Genomic DNA, 17,457 nt, shown 5'->3' with positions numbered 1-17,457 from the left:
TGTAAATCCTTTAAAAATGCAGGTTTACATTTTTTTTCTCCCTATTCATTTCCCTCCCAAACTTTTCCCTGTGGAGTCTTTTAAAATCCTTCCTACTCCACTTCACCTTTAGTAGAGTGGAGCAATGAGTTTTGTTTTAAAATGCAGACTGTTGATTTCCAACTGAGGATGGAGGGGAGTGAAAACAATGAAAATAAAAGGTCACAGATTCCCTCAGGTGAGTCACAAAGCTATTTATGTATTTTTTTAAACTTCATGTCTAAGAATTGGCTGAAAAGTGACAATTCAGAATGGTTGAGTGGGAGGGGATGAAAAAAAAAATCACAATTCTGTGACATGACACACAGGCTCCACACCCTGCCTGCTAATGACTTACAGAATTAGGTAGCAGCCCAGAGAGGGAGAAATTAACAAACACTGGCACTGAGAAAGGCAAGTTTGCAGCAGTGAGGGTAACAACAGATAGGACCAGTGAGATGACAGGATTTGCAGGGACAGTTATAGACAATGGTCTCTCTCGTGTGGTCACTGGGCAGGTCCTGGATGAACTGCAGGCAGGAAAGGGACAAAAATGTCGTGCTGGAACTCTGTGAAGGTGAGCCACTAGGCAGAAACTCCAGGCACAAAAACGAGCAAGGATTCTGGTTCAGCTTCCACCTGAGAACGATCCTTACAGGGGTAGGAAACATCCGGCCCGTGGGCCATATCAGACCTACAATATCATTTGGTCTGGCCCTGCCAAGGCAACCACAGGCTGGACTCAAAATTCAATAAATCTATAGCAGGCTAATTTGTAAGTTTATAATTTTTTATGGCCTGCACACAATGTGATAAATATCCAAGTGGCCCCTGGCTGCAAAATATTCCCCATCACTGCATGGGAAACAAAGACAGAGAGGAGTTCCAGTAGTTACTCCCATACTGGAGTAACTGGGCTCAATTCCAGACTCTATCCAGCCTTCAATTCCATCTTTCTGCTAATGCAGACCCTGGAGGCAGCAGTAATGACTGAAGCAATCAGGTTCCTGCTGCCCAGGTGGAAGACCTGGATTGTGTTTCTGGCTCCTGACTGCTGCCCTGGCCCAGCCCTGGACACTTCAAGTGTTTCAGGAAGTCAATGGGAAGATGAGTGGGTGGACGCTAGGTCTGTCTCTCCGTCTAGGATAAGAGAGCTCTGTCTCTCTCTCTCCCACCCCTCCCTCCCTCTCAAATAAATAAACATGAAGCAAAATTAAAAAAGAAAAGGGAAGCAGCAAAGCAAGAAAACTATGTCTTCCCAAGTGATCACTTTAATATCCTGGCACAAGAATAAACACTCTTGCCACTAAAACTAATGAACAAGCAAAAATAAAATAAAAAACTATTCACTGTTATAGTATCCTCAGGTTTGGTGATAAACTCGTTTCCTTACCTCCATTTTTATAAAATATTTCATAGTCATAAGGAGCTCTGAACTTTTATCCAGTAGAGGCTCCCCACAGAGACATAACCTATAAGTTACAATCTTTTCCAGGAAAAGATATTTTAATAGTTAAAAAAGTGAGACTTAAATGGGGTGGTAATAAATTGTTTTCTTCCTCCAAGCTTTGTTGGAAGTATGGATATTCACATTCAAACAGAATTGTTTTATAGGAAAATTTCAGAGGCTGCATTATGAGATGAAATCACTTACAGAGCCTGATTTCAGCACAGTCAAAACCCACCAAGGAGGTAAATTTGGATTTCCAAGTCCCCAAATGCCACACTGGCCCAGATCCAAAGTGCAGTAAGCACCTTAGTGAAAACAGTTTAAATGATGATTGATAGGGGTTCTATTTTAGTTTTTTCTAAAATGTCATTTCTTTTTAAAAGCCCCAGGGCATGCAACGAACAAAATATATCAATCATTAAAATATTTAAATTCACTCGTAGTGATTAATAAAACATCAAAATGAAATAGTTTACAAAAATGATCTTGACTAACAATCTCAACAACACACTCATCCCAGCCAACTTGTTTTTCTCAACTCCTCTCACTCCTCATCCTCAAAATTTTCTAAAATGCAACAAAAAAACATAGGGCATCAATTCCATAAAAAGTACTCTAAGGTTTAAAAAAAATGAACACATTCTCAGTGGATTTAAAATTATTAGTGGAGGGCCGGCGCCGCGGCTCACTAGGCTAATCCTCCGCCTAGCGGCGCCGGCACACCGGGTTCTAGTCCCGGTCGGGGCGCCGGATTCTGTCCCGGTTGCCCCTCTTCCAGGCCAGCCCTCTGCTGTGGCCAGGGAGTGCAGTGGAGGATGGCCCAGGTGCTTGGGCCCTGCACCCCATGGGAGACCAGGAAAAGCACCTGGCTCCTGGCTCCTGCCACCGGATCAGCGCGGTGCGCTGGCCGCAGCGCGCTGGCCGCGGCGGCCATTGGAGGGTGAACCAACGGCAAAGGAAGACCTTTCTCTCTGTCTCTCTCTCTCTCACTGTCCACTCTGCCTGTCAAAAAAAAAAATAAAAAAAAAATTATTAGTGGAGACATTATATTCTGACTCACCATTTATGAGTGCTTATAGGGTAGGGCTCATAAACTGGGACAAGGACCAGACATAATCTTCAGGTAGATTTCTATCTAGCCAAACCCATGTTCAAAAACATTTGAATTATCTACCAATATTTTTTTAAAGGCAAGATGTTTCTTACATACACACCAGATGGGGCTCAATTTCTGACCTGCAGTATGCACAAAGCTGAGTTGTGGCTAACTGTTAGATAAGGAGGTCAGAATCTCACCAGGATCTTAAGGACTCCCACTTTTTTACACTTATTATCCCCATTTATTTAGGGTACCATGCACATATTTGAGGTTACAACATATGCTATAAAGAAGAAACAAATATTCATGGAAAAAAGAATGAAAAGGTACCTTATTTTGGTGCAAATCAATTAAAATCTATGCATTTTTTTAATCACATGCAGCTTCTGTGAACTTTTGAAGACTCCTAGTGCAATGCAGAAGCACTTAGCTGGTGGGCAAGAGAGGCAGCAGGTGTTTCAGACACTGACAGGTGTGCAGCATGGTAAGACATCGAAATGGAGGCAGGGGCATTCCTACAGGGGAGAACCACATGAGCAACACCACAAAGGTACACAAGGTAGAGAGTATGGAACACGTCTGGTAGTCTGCTATGGTTTCGTGACTCCTGTGATCGGAAACAAAAGGCTGAAACAGTAGGCAGCAGTCACAGCACGGACTTCCTCAGCCTCTGTCTGGTATTCTAAGTTTTAGATAGAGGAAAACTATATCAGAACTGGGCTTCAGGATAGTTTTCCTATTAAACTCTAATAACCTATAAGAATCCCTGTGGCAACTTTGCAAACAGCAGTCTCACTGTCTTTAATTGTATTGTCCCTTCTGCAGAATGAACTCATCACTAACATTATATTCAACCAGCAGCTTAGAACACAAGAAACCTTTTTCTTCCAGGATGCAGATGGAATATGGATGTAGCAAGGAGGATATTGAACTTCCTGCCCGCAGACCAGAGCTCTGTCATTAGATCCTGACTCTTACTATGTGCTTTGGGGCAAGGAGCCGACCTTCCATGAAACTTCCTGTAAAATGCTGGTAATGATAACCTTCATAAGGTCATTGCTGGAATCAAATAAGATCAAGGATACAGTATTTGAAAGTATTCAGCAAACAACACAATGTAGTAGAAGTAAAGTTTGTTTCATTATTAGAGATGCATTGGGTTTGGTTATATTCTAGCTCCTTTCCCAGGAAGTCTTTTCTTTCTGTACTCCTCAAGGAAACTGCCTATTTAATATACATTTAATCCAAATCTTGGCCTTTTTTCTTATTGATATTGTCTTTGAAGGATCATACTGTGTTGGTTCTCTTGATGACATCCCAGGTATCAGCTCTAACTACTCATCTCGGTTGTTTTCCTGTATCCTCAGCCACTTGTCCTTCCTCCCAGTAATCTACATACCTACTCAAAGCCATTATGAATAAGCTTCAAGAGCAATTTAAAATTGAAATCTCTCTTTTCTTGATTCTGGCCTTATGAACATAATTCTTCTTTTTAATACTCAACGTTCTCTAACTTATATTCAAATATCCCAAATTAAGTGCCTTATAAAAAGTGTAAAAATAAACAAATAATAGGACCACTGAAGGCCTGATAAACTCAGAGAAATACCTCAAGCCAGGTTTTTGGAGAAACGCCTGCAAGCAGAGAGGTAAGGTGAAGATTAGAACACCAGAGCTGCATTTGACCTGAAGGCAGTTGTCGATGACCCAAACTCTGTGCTCCCGTGGATAGAACTAGCTACAAGGGGCAAGAGATCTAGAGCTTGGAGGAGCGGGGACTTCGGGGAGAACTCTTCATACACAGCTGGGCCTGAAGTGGCACTCTAGTGAGAGGAAAGGGTGAATTAGATCTAAGCAGTTCCTCTTCTGTCTCCAATCTTAGGAGATTCAGAGAGAGCTGCCTTTGCGGCAGACCTAAGGGAAGAAGCAAAGTGAAAAGAAAAAAGAACCCATACCTGGTAGCTGCTCATGAGCCCTCGCGAGGCATATGATGATCCTGGACATCATCCATCTGGCTGGATGGGCCAGCGCCTCTCCAGCCCTGGACTTGGTGCATAGCACTTCCCACTGGAGGTGCCTGCCAATGCCTGGCAGAAACAAACACAAAGTATCACTTTATTCTTCAAATAATTTCCCAAGAATAATAACCAGAAAGCAGCATACATTACCGTTCATGTGAGAAATCAAGACTGCAGAAGTGTGAACAAAACCACAGACAGAAGAATCAGACCTACAGAGATATCACATATTAGAACAACCCATCTAGTCGGGGATGACAATCATGTCTATAACTAAAATTCAGAACAGACAGTATTGAAAAATAAGAGAAGTAAGGGGGAATATGGCTTTCTATAGAGTGGAGACTACTGCTTCGGAGACACACGTGTTCCATCTACATTGTTTCAGGAGAGAAGAGGCAGAAACCATGTAACAATAAAAGGAAGGAGAGTGTTGAGTGGGTGGACCCAGGGGAGCTAAGCCCTGTGCTTACTGGTGTTACTTAATCTCACTGAGCCTCAGTTTCCTTGTCTGTAAAATAAACAACTATTTCAATGGGGATTTTGAAAATTATATGAGTGGGTTTATATAAGAATTTGGCAGACTATCAGTGTTTAATAATGTTGAATGCTTTTCTCAGAGTTACAGGAAATTTCAAATCACAGGCATCTTATTGCTATTATAGAAGATCCTGTTATATTTTATTGATGGTTTTGTATTTATGTGAAAGGCAGAGTTACAGATAGAGAGAGAGAGAGAGAGAGAGAGACAAAGAGAAAGAGATCTATCTGTTGGTTCACTCCCCAAATGGCCACAACAGCTGGAGCTGGGAAAATCCAAAGCCAGGAGCCAGAAGCTGCTTCTGGGTCTCCTATATGGGTGTTGGGGCTCAAGTACTTGGAACATCTTCCACTGCTTTCCATTATCAGGGGGCTGGATCAGAAATGGAGCAGCCAGGACTTGAACTGCACCCATATGGGACGCTGGCACTGCTGGTGGCAGCTAAACCCACTACGTCACAGTGCTGGCCCCCATTTTTTATGTAATTTTTTGTTTCAATTTTTAGTCTTTTAACAAATTAAATGTGATTTGTATGTAAAATTCTTCCCTCTCTCTCTCTCCCTCTCATCCCCTTCCCCTCTTTTTTTTCTAGTTTTTGATATAACATATTTTAAAATTGCATTACATTATAAAGACTTAATATTTCACCAAATAAGAAGTTTCACCAGTAAAAAGACCCTAGTTTAGGGAGTATACACAATGGCTATAAGCAATAACTGAATGGGAAAATTTGCTAGTATTTCACCATATCTGGTAAATTTTAAAATAATCACAGATCTTCCAGGCCAGCTCTCTGCTGTGGCACAGATCATTAAAACTACAGTAGTGTAACATTCTTTTTTTTTTTTTTTTTTGACAGGCAGAGTGGACAGAGAAAGGTCTTCCTTTGCCGTTGGTTCACCCTCCAATGGCCGCCACGGGCGGCGTGCTGCGGCCGGCGCACCGCGCTGATCCGATGGTAGGAGCCAGGTACTTATCCTGGTCTCCCATGGGGTGCAGGGCCCAAGGACCTGGGCCATCCTCCACTGCCCTCCCTGGCCACAGCAGAGAGCTGGCCTGGAAGAGGGGCAACCGGGACAGAATCCGGCGCTCCGACTGGGACTAGAACCTGGTGTGCCAGCGCCGCAAGGCGGAGGATTAGCCTAGTGAGCCACGGCGCCGGCTTGTAACATTCTTAACCACTGGTTTGACAAAGATATAAAACAAAGTTTTACAAAACTGTATTTGTAGCAACACTGATACACACAAATATTTCTTTTTTTACATTTTTGTTTTTTATATTATAACTCCCACATGTAAAGTAGAACATGTGATATTTGTCTTCCTGTGTATGGCTTATTTCATTCTACATGATGTTCTCCAGTTGAATCCATTTTGCTGCAAATGGTAGAATTTCATTCTCTTTTATAGCTGAATAATACTCCACTGTATATAGACCGCATTTTCTTTATCCATTTATCTGATGATGGACACCTTGGTTGATTCCGAAGTTTGGCTATTATGAACAGAGCAGCTATGAACATGGTGGTTCAGGTATCTGTTGAATACACTGTGTTCAAGTCTTTTGGGTATATACCCAGTAGTGGAATTGCTGAATCATGTGGCAAGTTGATTTCTAGATTTTTAAAGAAATCTCCACAATGTTTTCCACAGTGGCTGCACTAATTTACGTTCCCACCAGCAGTATTTAGATGTTCTCCTTTGTCCACATCCTCATCAGCACTGGCTCAGAGTCTTAGTTCTTAAATTTAGGTCTTTGATCCATCTTGAGTTGATTTTTGCATACTGTAAGTGAGATGGATCTAATTTCATCCTTCTACGTATATACTGCCAGTTTTGCCAACACCATTTGTTGAAGAGATTATCCTTACTCCACTGTATGGTCTGAGAACTTTTGTCAAAAATCAGTTGGCTGTAGTTATGAGAATTTCTGGGCTCTCTGTTCTGCTCTGCTGATCTGTATATCAGTGCCAATCTGTTTTACTTACTATAACTGTGTAGTATGCTTTGAAATCAGATATTGTGATGACTCCAGCTCCATTTTTCTTGCTCGGGATTGTTTTGTATATTCTGGGTCTTTTGTGATTCTATATGAATTTTAGGATTGTTTTTTCTAACTCTGTAAAGAATACCATTGGTGTTTTGATAGGGACTGATTTTAATCTATAAATTGCTTCAGGTAGTATAGACATTGTAATGATATTGATTCTTCATATCCATGTCCTTGATGATTTCTTTCATCAATGTTTGATAATTTCCATTTTAGAGATCTTTCACTTCTTTGGCTAAATTTATTCCTGAATAATGTGAATGAGATTTCTTTCTTGATTTTCTGTAAGTTCATCATTAGCATAGAAAAAAGCAATTGGGTTTTGTATGTTTGTTCTGTAACCTGCGACTTTACTGAATTGCTTTATCAAATCTAACAGATTTTGGTGGTGTTCTTAGGTTTTTCCATGTACAATATCATCTGAAAACATGGATAATTTGACTTTCTGCTTTCCAATTTTCATGCACTTTATTTCTTTTTCTTCTTTTTTAAAGATTTTATTTATTTATTTGAGAGGAAGAGTTACAGACAGTGAATTGCTTTATCAAATCTAACAGATTTTGGTGGTGTTCTTAGGTTTTTCCATGTACAATATCATCTGAAAACATGGATAATTTGACTTTCTGCTTTCCAATTTTCATGCACTTTATTTCTTTTTCTTCTTTTTTAAAGATTTTATTTATTTATTTGAGAGGAAGAGTTACAGACAGTGAGAGGGAGAGACAGAGAGAAAGGTCTTCCATCCATTGATTTACTCCCCAAATGGCCACAACTGCCAGAGCTCCGCCAATCTGAAGCCAGGAGCCAGGTGCTTCTTCCTGGTCTCCCATGCAGGTGCAGGAGCCCAAGGACTTGGGCCATCCTCCACTGCTTTCCCAGGCCACAGCAGAGAGCTGGACTGGAGGAGGGGCAACCAGGACTAAAACCAGTGCCCATATGGGATGCCGGCACCACAGGCAGAGAATTAACCTACTGCGCCATGGCATCGGCCTCCATGCACCTTATTTCTTTCCCCTCCCTAATTGCTCTCACTAAAACTTTCAGTACTATATTGAATAAGAGTGGTGAAAGTGGACATTCTGTCTTGTTCCAGATCTGAGGGGAAATGTTTTCAGTTTTTCCTCATTCAGTATGATATCGACTGTTGCTTTGTCATATATATCCTTATAATTTTGAGGAATATTTTTTCTATACCTAATTTCTGGAGAGTTTTTATCTTTTTTTAAAACTTTTATTTAATAAATATAAATTTCCAAAGTACAACTTTTGGATTATAGTGGCTTTTCCCCCCATAACCTCTCTCCCACCTGCAACCATCCCATTTCCCGCTCCCTTTCCCATCCCTTTCACATCAAGATTCATTTTCAATTATCTTTATATACAGAAGACCAATTTAGTATATACTAAGTAAAGATTTCAACAGTTTGCACCCACACAGAAACACAAAGTATAAAGTACTGTTTGAGTACTAGTTATACCATTAATTCACATAGTACAACACATTAAGGATAGAGATCCTACATGGGGAGTAAGTGTACAGTGACTCCTGTTGTTGATTTAACAATTGACACTCTTATTTATGGCGTCAGTAAACACCCAAGTCTCTTGTCATGAGTTGCCAAGGCTGCGGAAGCCTTTTGAGTTCGCCAACTCCAATCTTATTTAGACAAGGTCATAGTCAAAGTGGAAGTTCTCTCCTCCCTTCAAAGAAAGGTACCTCCTTGTTTGTTGGCACTGGAGGGTTTTTATCATGAAGAGGTTTTGGATCTTACCAAAGCTTTCTCTGAATCTACTGAGATGACTGTGTGGTTTTTTTTTTTAACTTTTATTTAATGAATATAAATTTCCAAAGTACGATTTATGGATTACAATGGCTTCCCCCCCATACCGTCCCTCCCACCCACAACCCTCCCCTTTCCCACTCCCTCTCCCCTTCCATTCACATCAAGATTCATTTTCGATTATCTTAATATACAGAAGATCAGCTTAGTATACATTAAGTAAGGATTTCAACAGTTTGCTCCCACACAGTAACATAAAGTGAAAAATAATAGATGATTTTTTTAAAATGATGATGAAATCAGATCAGACCTATTGTCATGTTTAATCCCAGTGAGAGTCAAGTTGGGAGTTGATAATTTCTTTCTTTTTTTTTTTTTTTTTTTTTTTTTTTACAGAGGATCAGTTTAGTATACATTAAGTAAAGATTTCAACAGTTTGCACCCCCATAGAAACACAAAGTGAAATATATTGTTTGAGTACTCGTTATAGCATTAAATCTCAATGCACAGCACATTAAGGACAGAGATTCTACATGAGGAGTAAGTGCACAGTGACTCCTGTTGTTGACTTTACCAATTGACACTCCTGTCTATGGCATCAGTAATCTCCCTATGCTCCAGTCATGAGTTTCCAAGGCTATGGAAGCCCTCTGAGTTCTCCGACTCTTATCTTGTTTAGACAAGGTCATAGTCAAAGTGGAGGTTCTCTCCTCCCTTCAGAGAAAGGTACCTCCTTCTTTGAAGACCTGTTCTTTCCACTGGGATCTCACTCACAGAGATCTTTTGCCAGAGTGTCTTGGCTTTCCATGCCTGAAATACTCTCATGGGCTTTTCAGCCAGATCCGAATGCCTTTAAGGCTGATTCTGAGGCCAGAGTGCTATTTAGGACATCTGCCATTCTATGAGTCTGCTGAGTATCTCACTTCCCATGTTGGATCACTCTCCCCTTTATTTATTCTATTGATGTGATTTATGACATTTATCGATTTGCGAATGTTGAACTACCCTTACATTTCTGGGATAAATCTCACTTGATCATGATATATGATCATTTGATGTGTTTGGATTTTATTTGCTAGTATTTTATTGAGAATCTTTGCATCTATGTTCATTAAGGATATAGGTCTATAGTTCTCTTTTTGTGTCATGTTTCAGTTTGGTTTTGGTATCAAAGTAATAACTTTGATATCCCACTCCTCGGCAAATAAGATTACAGGTCAGGTCTTCCAGTTTCATCCTTTTCTTGTAACTGAATGTCAAACTGATTGTCAAGTTTTTTCTTCACCAAAATTGTGCTTAAAAAACCCCACTATCACCAGCCCCTTTGGGTTTTCCTCTCTTGGAGCCCACTTCCAGGCCACTCTGGCTAGAGGTCTCTGACTTAAACAATTTTGCTTTAAAAAAAAAAAAAAAGAAAAGAAAAGAAAGGAATGCTGAGCTTATAAAGGGTGAGGACAGAGTTCCATCTTGTTCAATATCTTGAAACAGTTTGAAAAGTGTTGTAGTTACTACCTCTTTGAATGTTTTGTAGAATTCAATAGTCTCTGTCTCTCTCTCATTGTCCACTCTGTCAAAAAAAAAAATTAAATATTAAACAATAAATAAAAGAAAAAAAGGCCTGCACCATGGCTCAATAGGCTAATCCTCCACCTGTGGCGCCGGCACACTGGATTCTAGTCCAGATCGGGGTGCCGGATTCTGTCCCGGTTGACCCTCTTCCAGGCCAGCTCTCTGCTCTGGCCTGGGAGTGCAGTGGAGGATGGCCCAGGTCCTTGGGCCCTGCACCCCATGGGAGACCAGGAGAAGCACCTGGCTCCTGGCTTCTGATCAGCGCAATACACAGCCGCAGCGTGCCAGCCGCGGTGGCCATTGAAGGGTGAACCAATGGCAAAAGGAAGACCTTTCTGTCTCTCTCTCTCACTGTCCACTCTGCCTGTCAAAAAATAAAAATAAAAAATAAAAATAAAAAGAATTCAATAGTAAAGCTATCAGGTCCCAGACTTTTCCTTGATGGAAGCCTTTTGATTAGTGCTTCAATCTTATTGCTTGTTTCAGATCTGTTTGGCTTCTCTACAGCTTCTTGATTGAATTTTGGTGATTTATATGAGGCCAATAATTTATTCATTTCTTCTAGGTTTTCCAGTTTACTAGCATATAGTTCTCTATGGCAATTTCTTATGATCCTTTCTATTTCAGTCGTATCAATTGAAATGTCTCCTTTTTCATCTCTAATTTTATTTATTTGAGGTTTTTCTTTTGTCTTTGTTAGTCTGGTTAGAGGTTTAGCTATTTTGCTTATCTTCTCACAAATAATTTTTGTTTTGTTGATCTTTTGTATTTTCGAGTTTCAATTGTATTTATTTCTGCTCTGATCCTTATTATTTCTTGCCATCTGCTGATTTTGGGGTTGGTTTTCTAAGTCTATGAGATGCATCAATAGATCTTTAATTTGAAATATTTCTCTTTTTTAATATAAGCTCTTAATACTATAAACTTCCCTCTTAATATTGCTTTTGCTGTATCATACACGTTTTGGTATGTTCTGTTTTCATTTTTATTTATTTCAAGAACTTTTTAGATTTCCTTTTAAATTTGTTCAAGGACACATTGATCATTCAGTAGCATGTTGTTTAATTTTCAAGAATTAATGAGAATTATATATTTCTTGTTGTTAATTTCAAGTTTTATTCCTTTATGGTCTGAGAACATACATAATACAATTTCAATTGTTTTTGCTGAGACGATTTGTGAATGATCTTTCTGATGTGCTGTTGGGATCCATGCATTGATGAAAAGAATGTGTGTTCTTCAACTGTGGGATGAAAGGTTCTGTAGATATGTTAGTTTATATGTAACTTGACACTTTTGTCTTATTGTCTTTAGAATTCTCTCCTTGTCTAACTCTTGACAATTTGATGATCATATGCCTTGGAGAAGTCCTTTTTGGGTTGAGTCTGCATGGTGTTCTTTGAGCTTCTTGTATCTGGATGTCCATATCTCTTTCAAGACCTGGGAAATGTTCAACTATTATTTCACTTAACAGGTTCTCAATGTCTGTTTTCTTTTCTTCTCCTTCAGGAATGCCTATAATATGCATCTTTTGTCATTTAATGATATCCCATATTTCACATAGACTTTCTTCAATCTTTTCAATTATTTTCTCACTATTTTGATCTGATTGGGTTATTTCAAAATTCTTTTCCTCAAGATCAGAATTCTTTCTTCCACTTGGTCTATTCCATTGTTAAAGCTCTCAGTCTCATTTTTTATTTCACTGATTGAAAGTTTCATCTCCCAAATTTCTATTTGGTTCTTCTTAATATATACTATCTCCTCAGTAACATCTTTATTCATGTTATTCATTGATATTCTCTGTTCTTTAATCTGTCTATCTGCATTCTCTTTTATTACATTCATTGCCTTACAATCATTATTTTGAATTCTATATCTGTCGTTTCATAGATTTCCTTTAGTTAAGGACCTGGTTCCAGAAGATTATTCTGTTCTTTTGGAGGCATCATGTTACCTTGCTTCTTTATGTCTCCTGTGTCCCTCATTTACATCTGCCCATCTGGTATATTCACTCATTCTTTTTTTTTTAAACAATATTCAAGTTTATTAAAGAAATTTTAAAAAGTTTCATAAAATGTTTAACTTTCATCAGCTTCAAGGTTTATGTTGCTCCCAAACTTTGTATATAACTGAACTTTCAAATCTGCTGATATCTGTTGAGTTGATTTCACTCTGGATTCTAAGGCACCAATTTCTTCTTGCAAATTTTTCTTTGCCTCTTCTAACATTTCCTATATTTCTTCTTGTGAGTAGCTGATGAAAACATCACCAATTTGATAAGGAATCATTAAGCAGTCGTCATCTGCAAGCATGATGTCATCACAAGCATCTTCTAAATTTCGGAGGTTTTTTTTTTTTTTTTATCTTTTGTTGACCTTCAAAAGTAACATTGACATCTTCTGGAGCTGCCTTCTTCATGGTGGCCACCATCTTCTATTCACTCATTCTTTATGGAGTAGGTTTTATTGTAAAAGAGTTTATGGTTTAGCTGGAATGCAGGGCACTACTTAGCTTATTGCTTTGGCTTGGCTCTAGGTGAGCCCAGGAGTGCAGTCTCTGAGTGATTTCTTTTGTCATAATCAGTGTCAGTTGTCTAGATATAACACAGTGGACTAGTCTGCTGAAGTTCATAGGTATAGAAATACGGCTTTGAGGTGAATAAGGGCTTCCTTGGGTGTGTAGCTTTGGTCCACAGAGAGTTCAGTGTCAGCCTTCCTGGCGAATGATAGCCAGGGCCTTGTTCTTCATGCTAAGGGAGACAGAATTGGCTGTCCCTTTGCCCTACAGGCAAGCTTGAGTGATGACAGGGTTTGTGGCACTAATGGCTGTGGCTCTAGGACTATGTGATACAGATGGACCCTTCCTCGAATCATGCTAAAAGAGTCCAACTGATTCTGTGGCTAATAATACCAACAGCCCTTGTCCTAGGGCTGGAGAATGTGAACTGGATCCTGTTCCAGTCCTACAGAGTAACTACAAGGCTTACAGGAGACTTTACACTGGAGGATATAAGTCCAAGATGGAATGCAGGTAGGTTCTTCCCTGTGTCCACCAGCTAGATTCCAGAGTCACTGAGCAATTAAGAATGAATTGTTACAGTCCTAGTGTTGCAGGATATACTAGGGTCATTACCCAGATCTCTCAGGGTGGTAGTGGGTTGTTTTTATGGGCTTATTCTAGTGTTAGTTCCCAGAAGCTAAAGTGAATGCCCCTTGCTCATGTAGAATGCATTAGCATAACTCTGAGGCTAGTGCCCCAAAACTCCCACAGTTGCAGCATGCAGGAGATCTGTCCTTTGTCCCACAATTGTCGTGATTCTGTCTATGATGTGGTAAGAGAACAGTGGTATTCTGTGTGATTTTTTGCTACTGAGCATGCTACTCTGTGGGAGTTGGGGAGGGGAAGCAAGCAAAATGGCTTCCTTGCTCCAAGCTTGGCGGTTGTCAGAGCCCAGTCAGCTCTCCAGCTGAAGTAAGCCAGTGGGTGACTGGGGACTTCCCTCTCAGCTAAAACTGCAAATGGTAGGATGCATAGCGATTTCTTCCTAGCATCGTGTGGCAAGATGGTGGCTCGCAGTTGGCAGCTGGCTTCTCTGTGTGGCTGGCTCAGTGGTGTCTCTGTCTTCTCTCCTCTTGTCCTGCAGAGTCTTCATTTGAAAATGTCATTTTAGAAAATGGGGAAGAAATCAATCTCTCTGCCCTATCAGAAAAGCCAACCCAACTCATGGGGCCTTAAAAAGAACAAACTCAGGGGCCAGCGCTGTGGCACAGTGTGTTAACACCCTGGCCTGAAGCGCCGGCATCCCATATGGGTGCCAATTCGAGACCTGGCTGCTCCACTTCCCATCCAGCTCTCTGCTATGGCCTGGGATAGCAGTAGAAGATGGCCCAAGTGCTTGGGCCCTTGCACCCACGTGGGAGACCCAGAAGAACCTCCTGGCTCCTGGCTTCGGATCGGCACAGCTCCGGCCATTGCAGCCATCTGGGGAGTAAACCAGCGAATGGAAGACCTCTCTCTCTCTCTCCCCACCCCCTCACTGCCTCTCCTTCTCTCTCTGTGTAACTCTTTCAAATAAATAAATAAATATTAAAATAAAAAAGAAGAAGAAACTCAGGCTGGCAGACAAGTGATAAGTGATGCAGGAACCACAGAAGAACATATCTAAGCTCATAAATTCAAATCTCAGAAACTCTGAACAAACCAATTTCCTGCTTTAGGCTTTAGACCCCAAGAAAGTGCCTGTAGGAAGGACAATCAGAATCCATTCCAGAAAGTCCAAGGTTTGCTGCAATTTCAAGCACACTCAGCAAATTTCCAAAGCCCAGAGAGAAGAGCAATCTGAGCTGATCATCCTAAGCCCTCTGTTCCACTGGAAGCTAAGTCTTCTTCCCAAGTGACGTCAACAGCCACATGGGAACAAGGCCCACATGATTGAAGGGTTCCCTTTACCTGTGGCTACCATTGCTCTCTGCATGAAAAGAGAGAAAGAATAGCAGACAAGATAAGGCAGACTGAGCAGTTGCTGGCTGGTGCCCTTATAAATATGCTTCAGTTGTCCAGAATAATTGCTTCCAATAAAGGCCAAACATACAATTCTGACAGGGATGTCCTTATGAGTTTGTGCTGCTTGTAAACCTGTCAGAAGAGATGCCTGCTTTTATTTCCATCTTTCAACCAAGCTAACAAGTCAGGTTTTTTTTTTTAGGAAATCATTTCAGATGTTTCCTTCAAAGCCAGGTTTAAAAGCTAGATGGGCCCCAGGGGCCTCATTCTTATTAGGCTGGCTTCTTGCTTTCTTTCCAGAAAGTGGTGACACTGAGATTCCTTACAGCTCTCTCTCACCCAAATCCATGCCTCCCTTCCATTCCCTATCTTGGTAATAGCTGTCACTATTTTCTGATAGTTCTGGAATCTCATAGTCCTTCCCCGTTCTTCTAAAACACCCACACATAACCAGTTGCAGTATGTTCTAAAGATCTCTGATCTGTGACCAGATCTCCATTTGCAAGGAGAGGCCCTCAGTGCCTCTCACCCAGGTAGAATGCAGAAGTCTCCTCAGCAGTGTCCTGCCCTCTACTGCCGCCCCCTTAGAACAAGCTTCTTCCTAATAAGCTGACCATTTGGTTCAATCAAACCACTGCTTTCCTAAAATCATTCACTGCAGTGCCATCACATGGAAGAAGAAAGCCAATCTCTTCAGCAAGTTACCCAAGACCTTTGCTTGCATTCTGTCCTCGTGCTACCTCTGCTCACACTTACGCCACAAGTGCTCCGGCTGAACAGAGCCATCTGCCAGTCTTTCATGATGCCAGGATCTGTCACCCTCCAAGTCTATGTGTTGTCTCTTCTTACAGAGCTCTTCTACATGTCCTCCCATCTTCTTCTTCACTAATTCATTTGGTGCCACGAGCGTTTCGGGGAGTCTGGCCAGCAGACTCAACCCAGGGCCCGCGAGGACAGTTTCTCGGGCAAGAAAAGAATGAACGACGTTTATCAGTCTTCAGTAGACTTTTTCTTAGAGAAAGTAAACGTGACAGAGGGAGGAGGAAAGGAGGAAAGGAGAGGAGAGAAAGAGAGCTTCCGCCTTACACCCGCGGCTTATATACAAAATGCGACCAATCAGGAGCAAGCTAGAGTCCATGCAACAGGCACACCAATCCGGTCTCTGTTCACGTGAAGGGCACGCGTCGTTCAGCCAATCAGGTGAGGTGTCACGCAGCAGGCAGGCAGGCAGACTCACTGCGGGGGGTCCTGCCGCCATCTTGTCAAAACCGAAAGTAAAAACCTCCGCCTAACGATACAGCCTCGGACTATTCCCAGACATTTTGGTTAATGTCAACTCAGCCTTCCGGACTCAACTGAAACATCAAATAATTGGGAGGCTTTTTGCCACTTCTCCGCCACACTCAGATAGCTAGTTTGAAAGCTATGTGAACCCCTATGGTTTTAGGTAGGCTTCCTGTTTTTGTTCCTGTAACCCCAGGTTTCTCGATCCCAGCACTTTTGGCATTTGGGACTGGCTAATTCTTTTTTATAGGGCACTGTCATGTGCATTGTAGGATATATCTGGCAGATACCACTAGCATCCTCCTCTGTTGTGACAGCCAAAGATGTCTCCAGACATTGTCCCATGTCCCCTAGGAGGAAAAATCATATCCCACTGAGAACCACTGCCAGAGTATTACATAGACATCATCCCATGACTTGGAGGGAATCATAGCTTAGTTGAAAATTTTTACCACTGAAAGGAACATCCTTGCTGAAAGAAAAATTTTCTTTCTTATCATTGTAATCCCATTACCTACAATAACATCCATCCCATAATACATGCTTGATAAATTTTTGGTGTATGAGTGAAAATAAATGAGCAAATGCATGTCAAGTAATCATCACGTGGAATTGCTGTTCATTTCTGGGACAGAAAGAGGAAAAAAATTCTCAGACATTCTTCCAGGAAATGCCAGGAAAACAGTTTTGAACTGTGTATTCTAAGCTGTGTAGAATTACAGCTAGAATCAAAGGGATTTTAGGGGTCAGCTAGCTCCACCACCAACTTCTTTGATTTGAGAAGATAGAGACAAATAGATAAAATCAGTTCTGTGTGTGTCACACCACGTGTGTAACAGAAACTCATCCTGAGTCTCCTTTTTGACTTTGGAAGAGCTTCTTGCTCCTGTCTGCAAACAGGGCACTTGTCATAAGAACTTCATCGTGCCAATGTGTATAAACAATCTGTTGCAGGTCTCTCTGAATCTATCCTGTCAGTATAGCTGCTACCTCTCTGTCTTGATAATTTGCAGGTATTTTACCTTGGGTAAAAGTGTAGCTGATGTTTTAGGGCCTGTCACTTTGCATTGGTAACCACGCAAGTTATTGATGATATTTCCATTTCTTTCTTTCTTTTTTTTTTTTTTTTTTTTTTTTTTTT

At 40.9% G+C, this 17,457-nt stretch overlaps 1 long non-coding RNA gene and 1 pseudogene across 4 annotated transcripts in view; one reads left to right on the top strand and one right to left on the bottom strand.

Moving 5' to 3' along the window:
- Window positions 1-14,594, top strand: part of LOC149127871 (uncharacterized) — a 28,471-nt gene extending 13,877 nt beyond the window's left edge. For all 4 annotated transcript variants that reach the window (XR_016230022.1, XR_016230023.1, XR_016230021.1 and 1 more), the window contains one exon: window positions 14,173-14,594. This is a non-coding gene — a long non-coding RNA (uncharacterized LOC149127871). The remainder of the gene's footprint in view (window positions 1-14,172) is intronic.
- Window positions 12,608-12,974, bottom strand: LOC149127872 (prefoldin subunit 4 pseudogene; annotated as a pseudogene).
- Window positions 14,595-17,457: the final 2,863 nt, after the last annotated feature.

The sequence above is a fragment of the Oryctolagus cuniculus genome, chromosome 2 (genome assembly GCF_051225735.1).
Source record: "Oryctolagus cuniculus isolate XC-2025 breed Fujian yellow rabbit chromosome 2, ASM5122573v1, whole genome shotgun sequence".
Classification (NCBI taxonomy): Eukaryota; Metazoa; Chordata; class Mammalia; order Lagomorpha; family Leporidae; genus Oryctolagus; species Oryctolagus cuniculus.
This window is presented reverse-complemented; position numbering and strand designations above follow the sequence as displayed.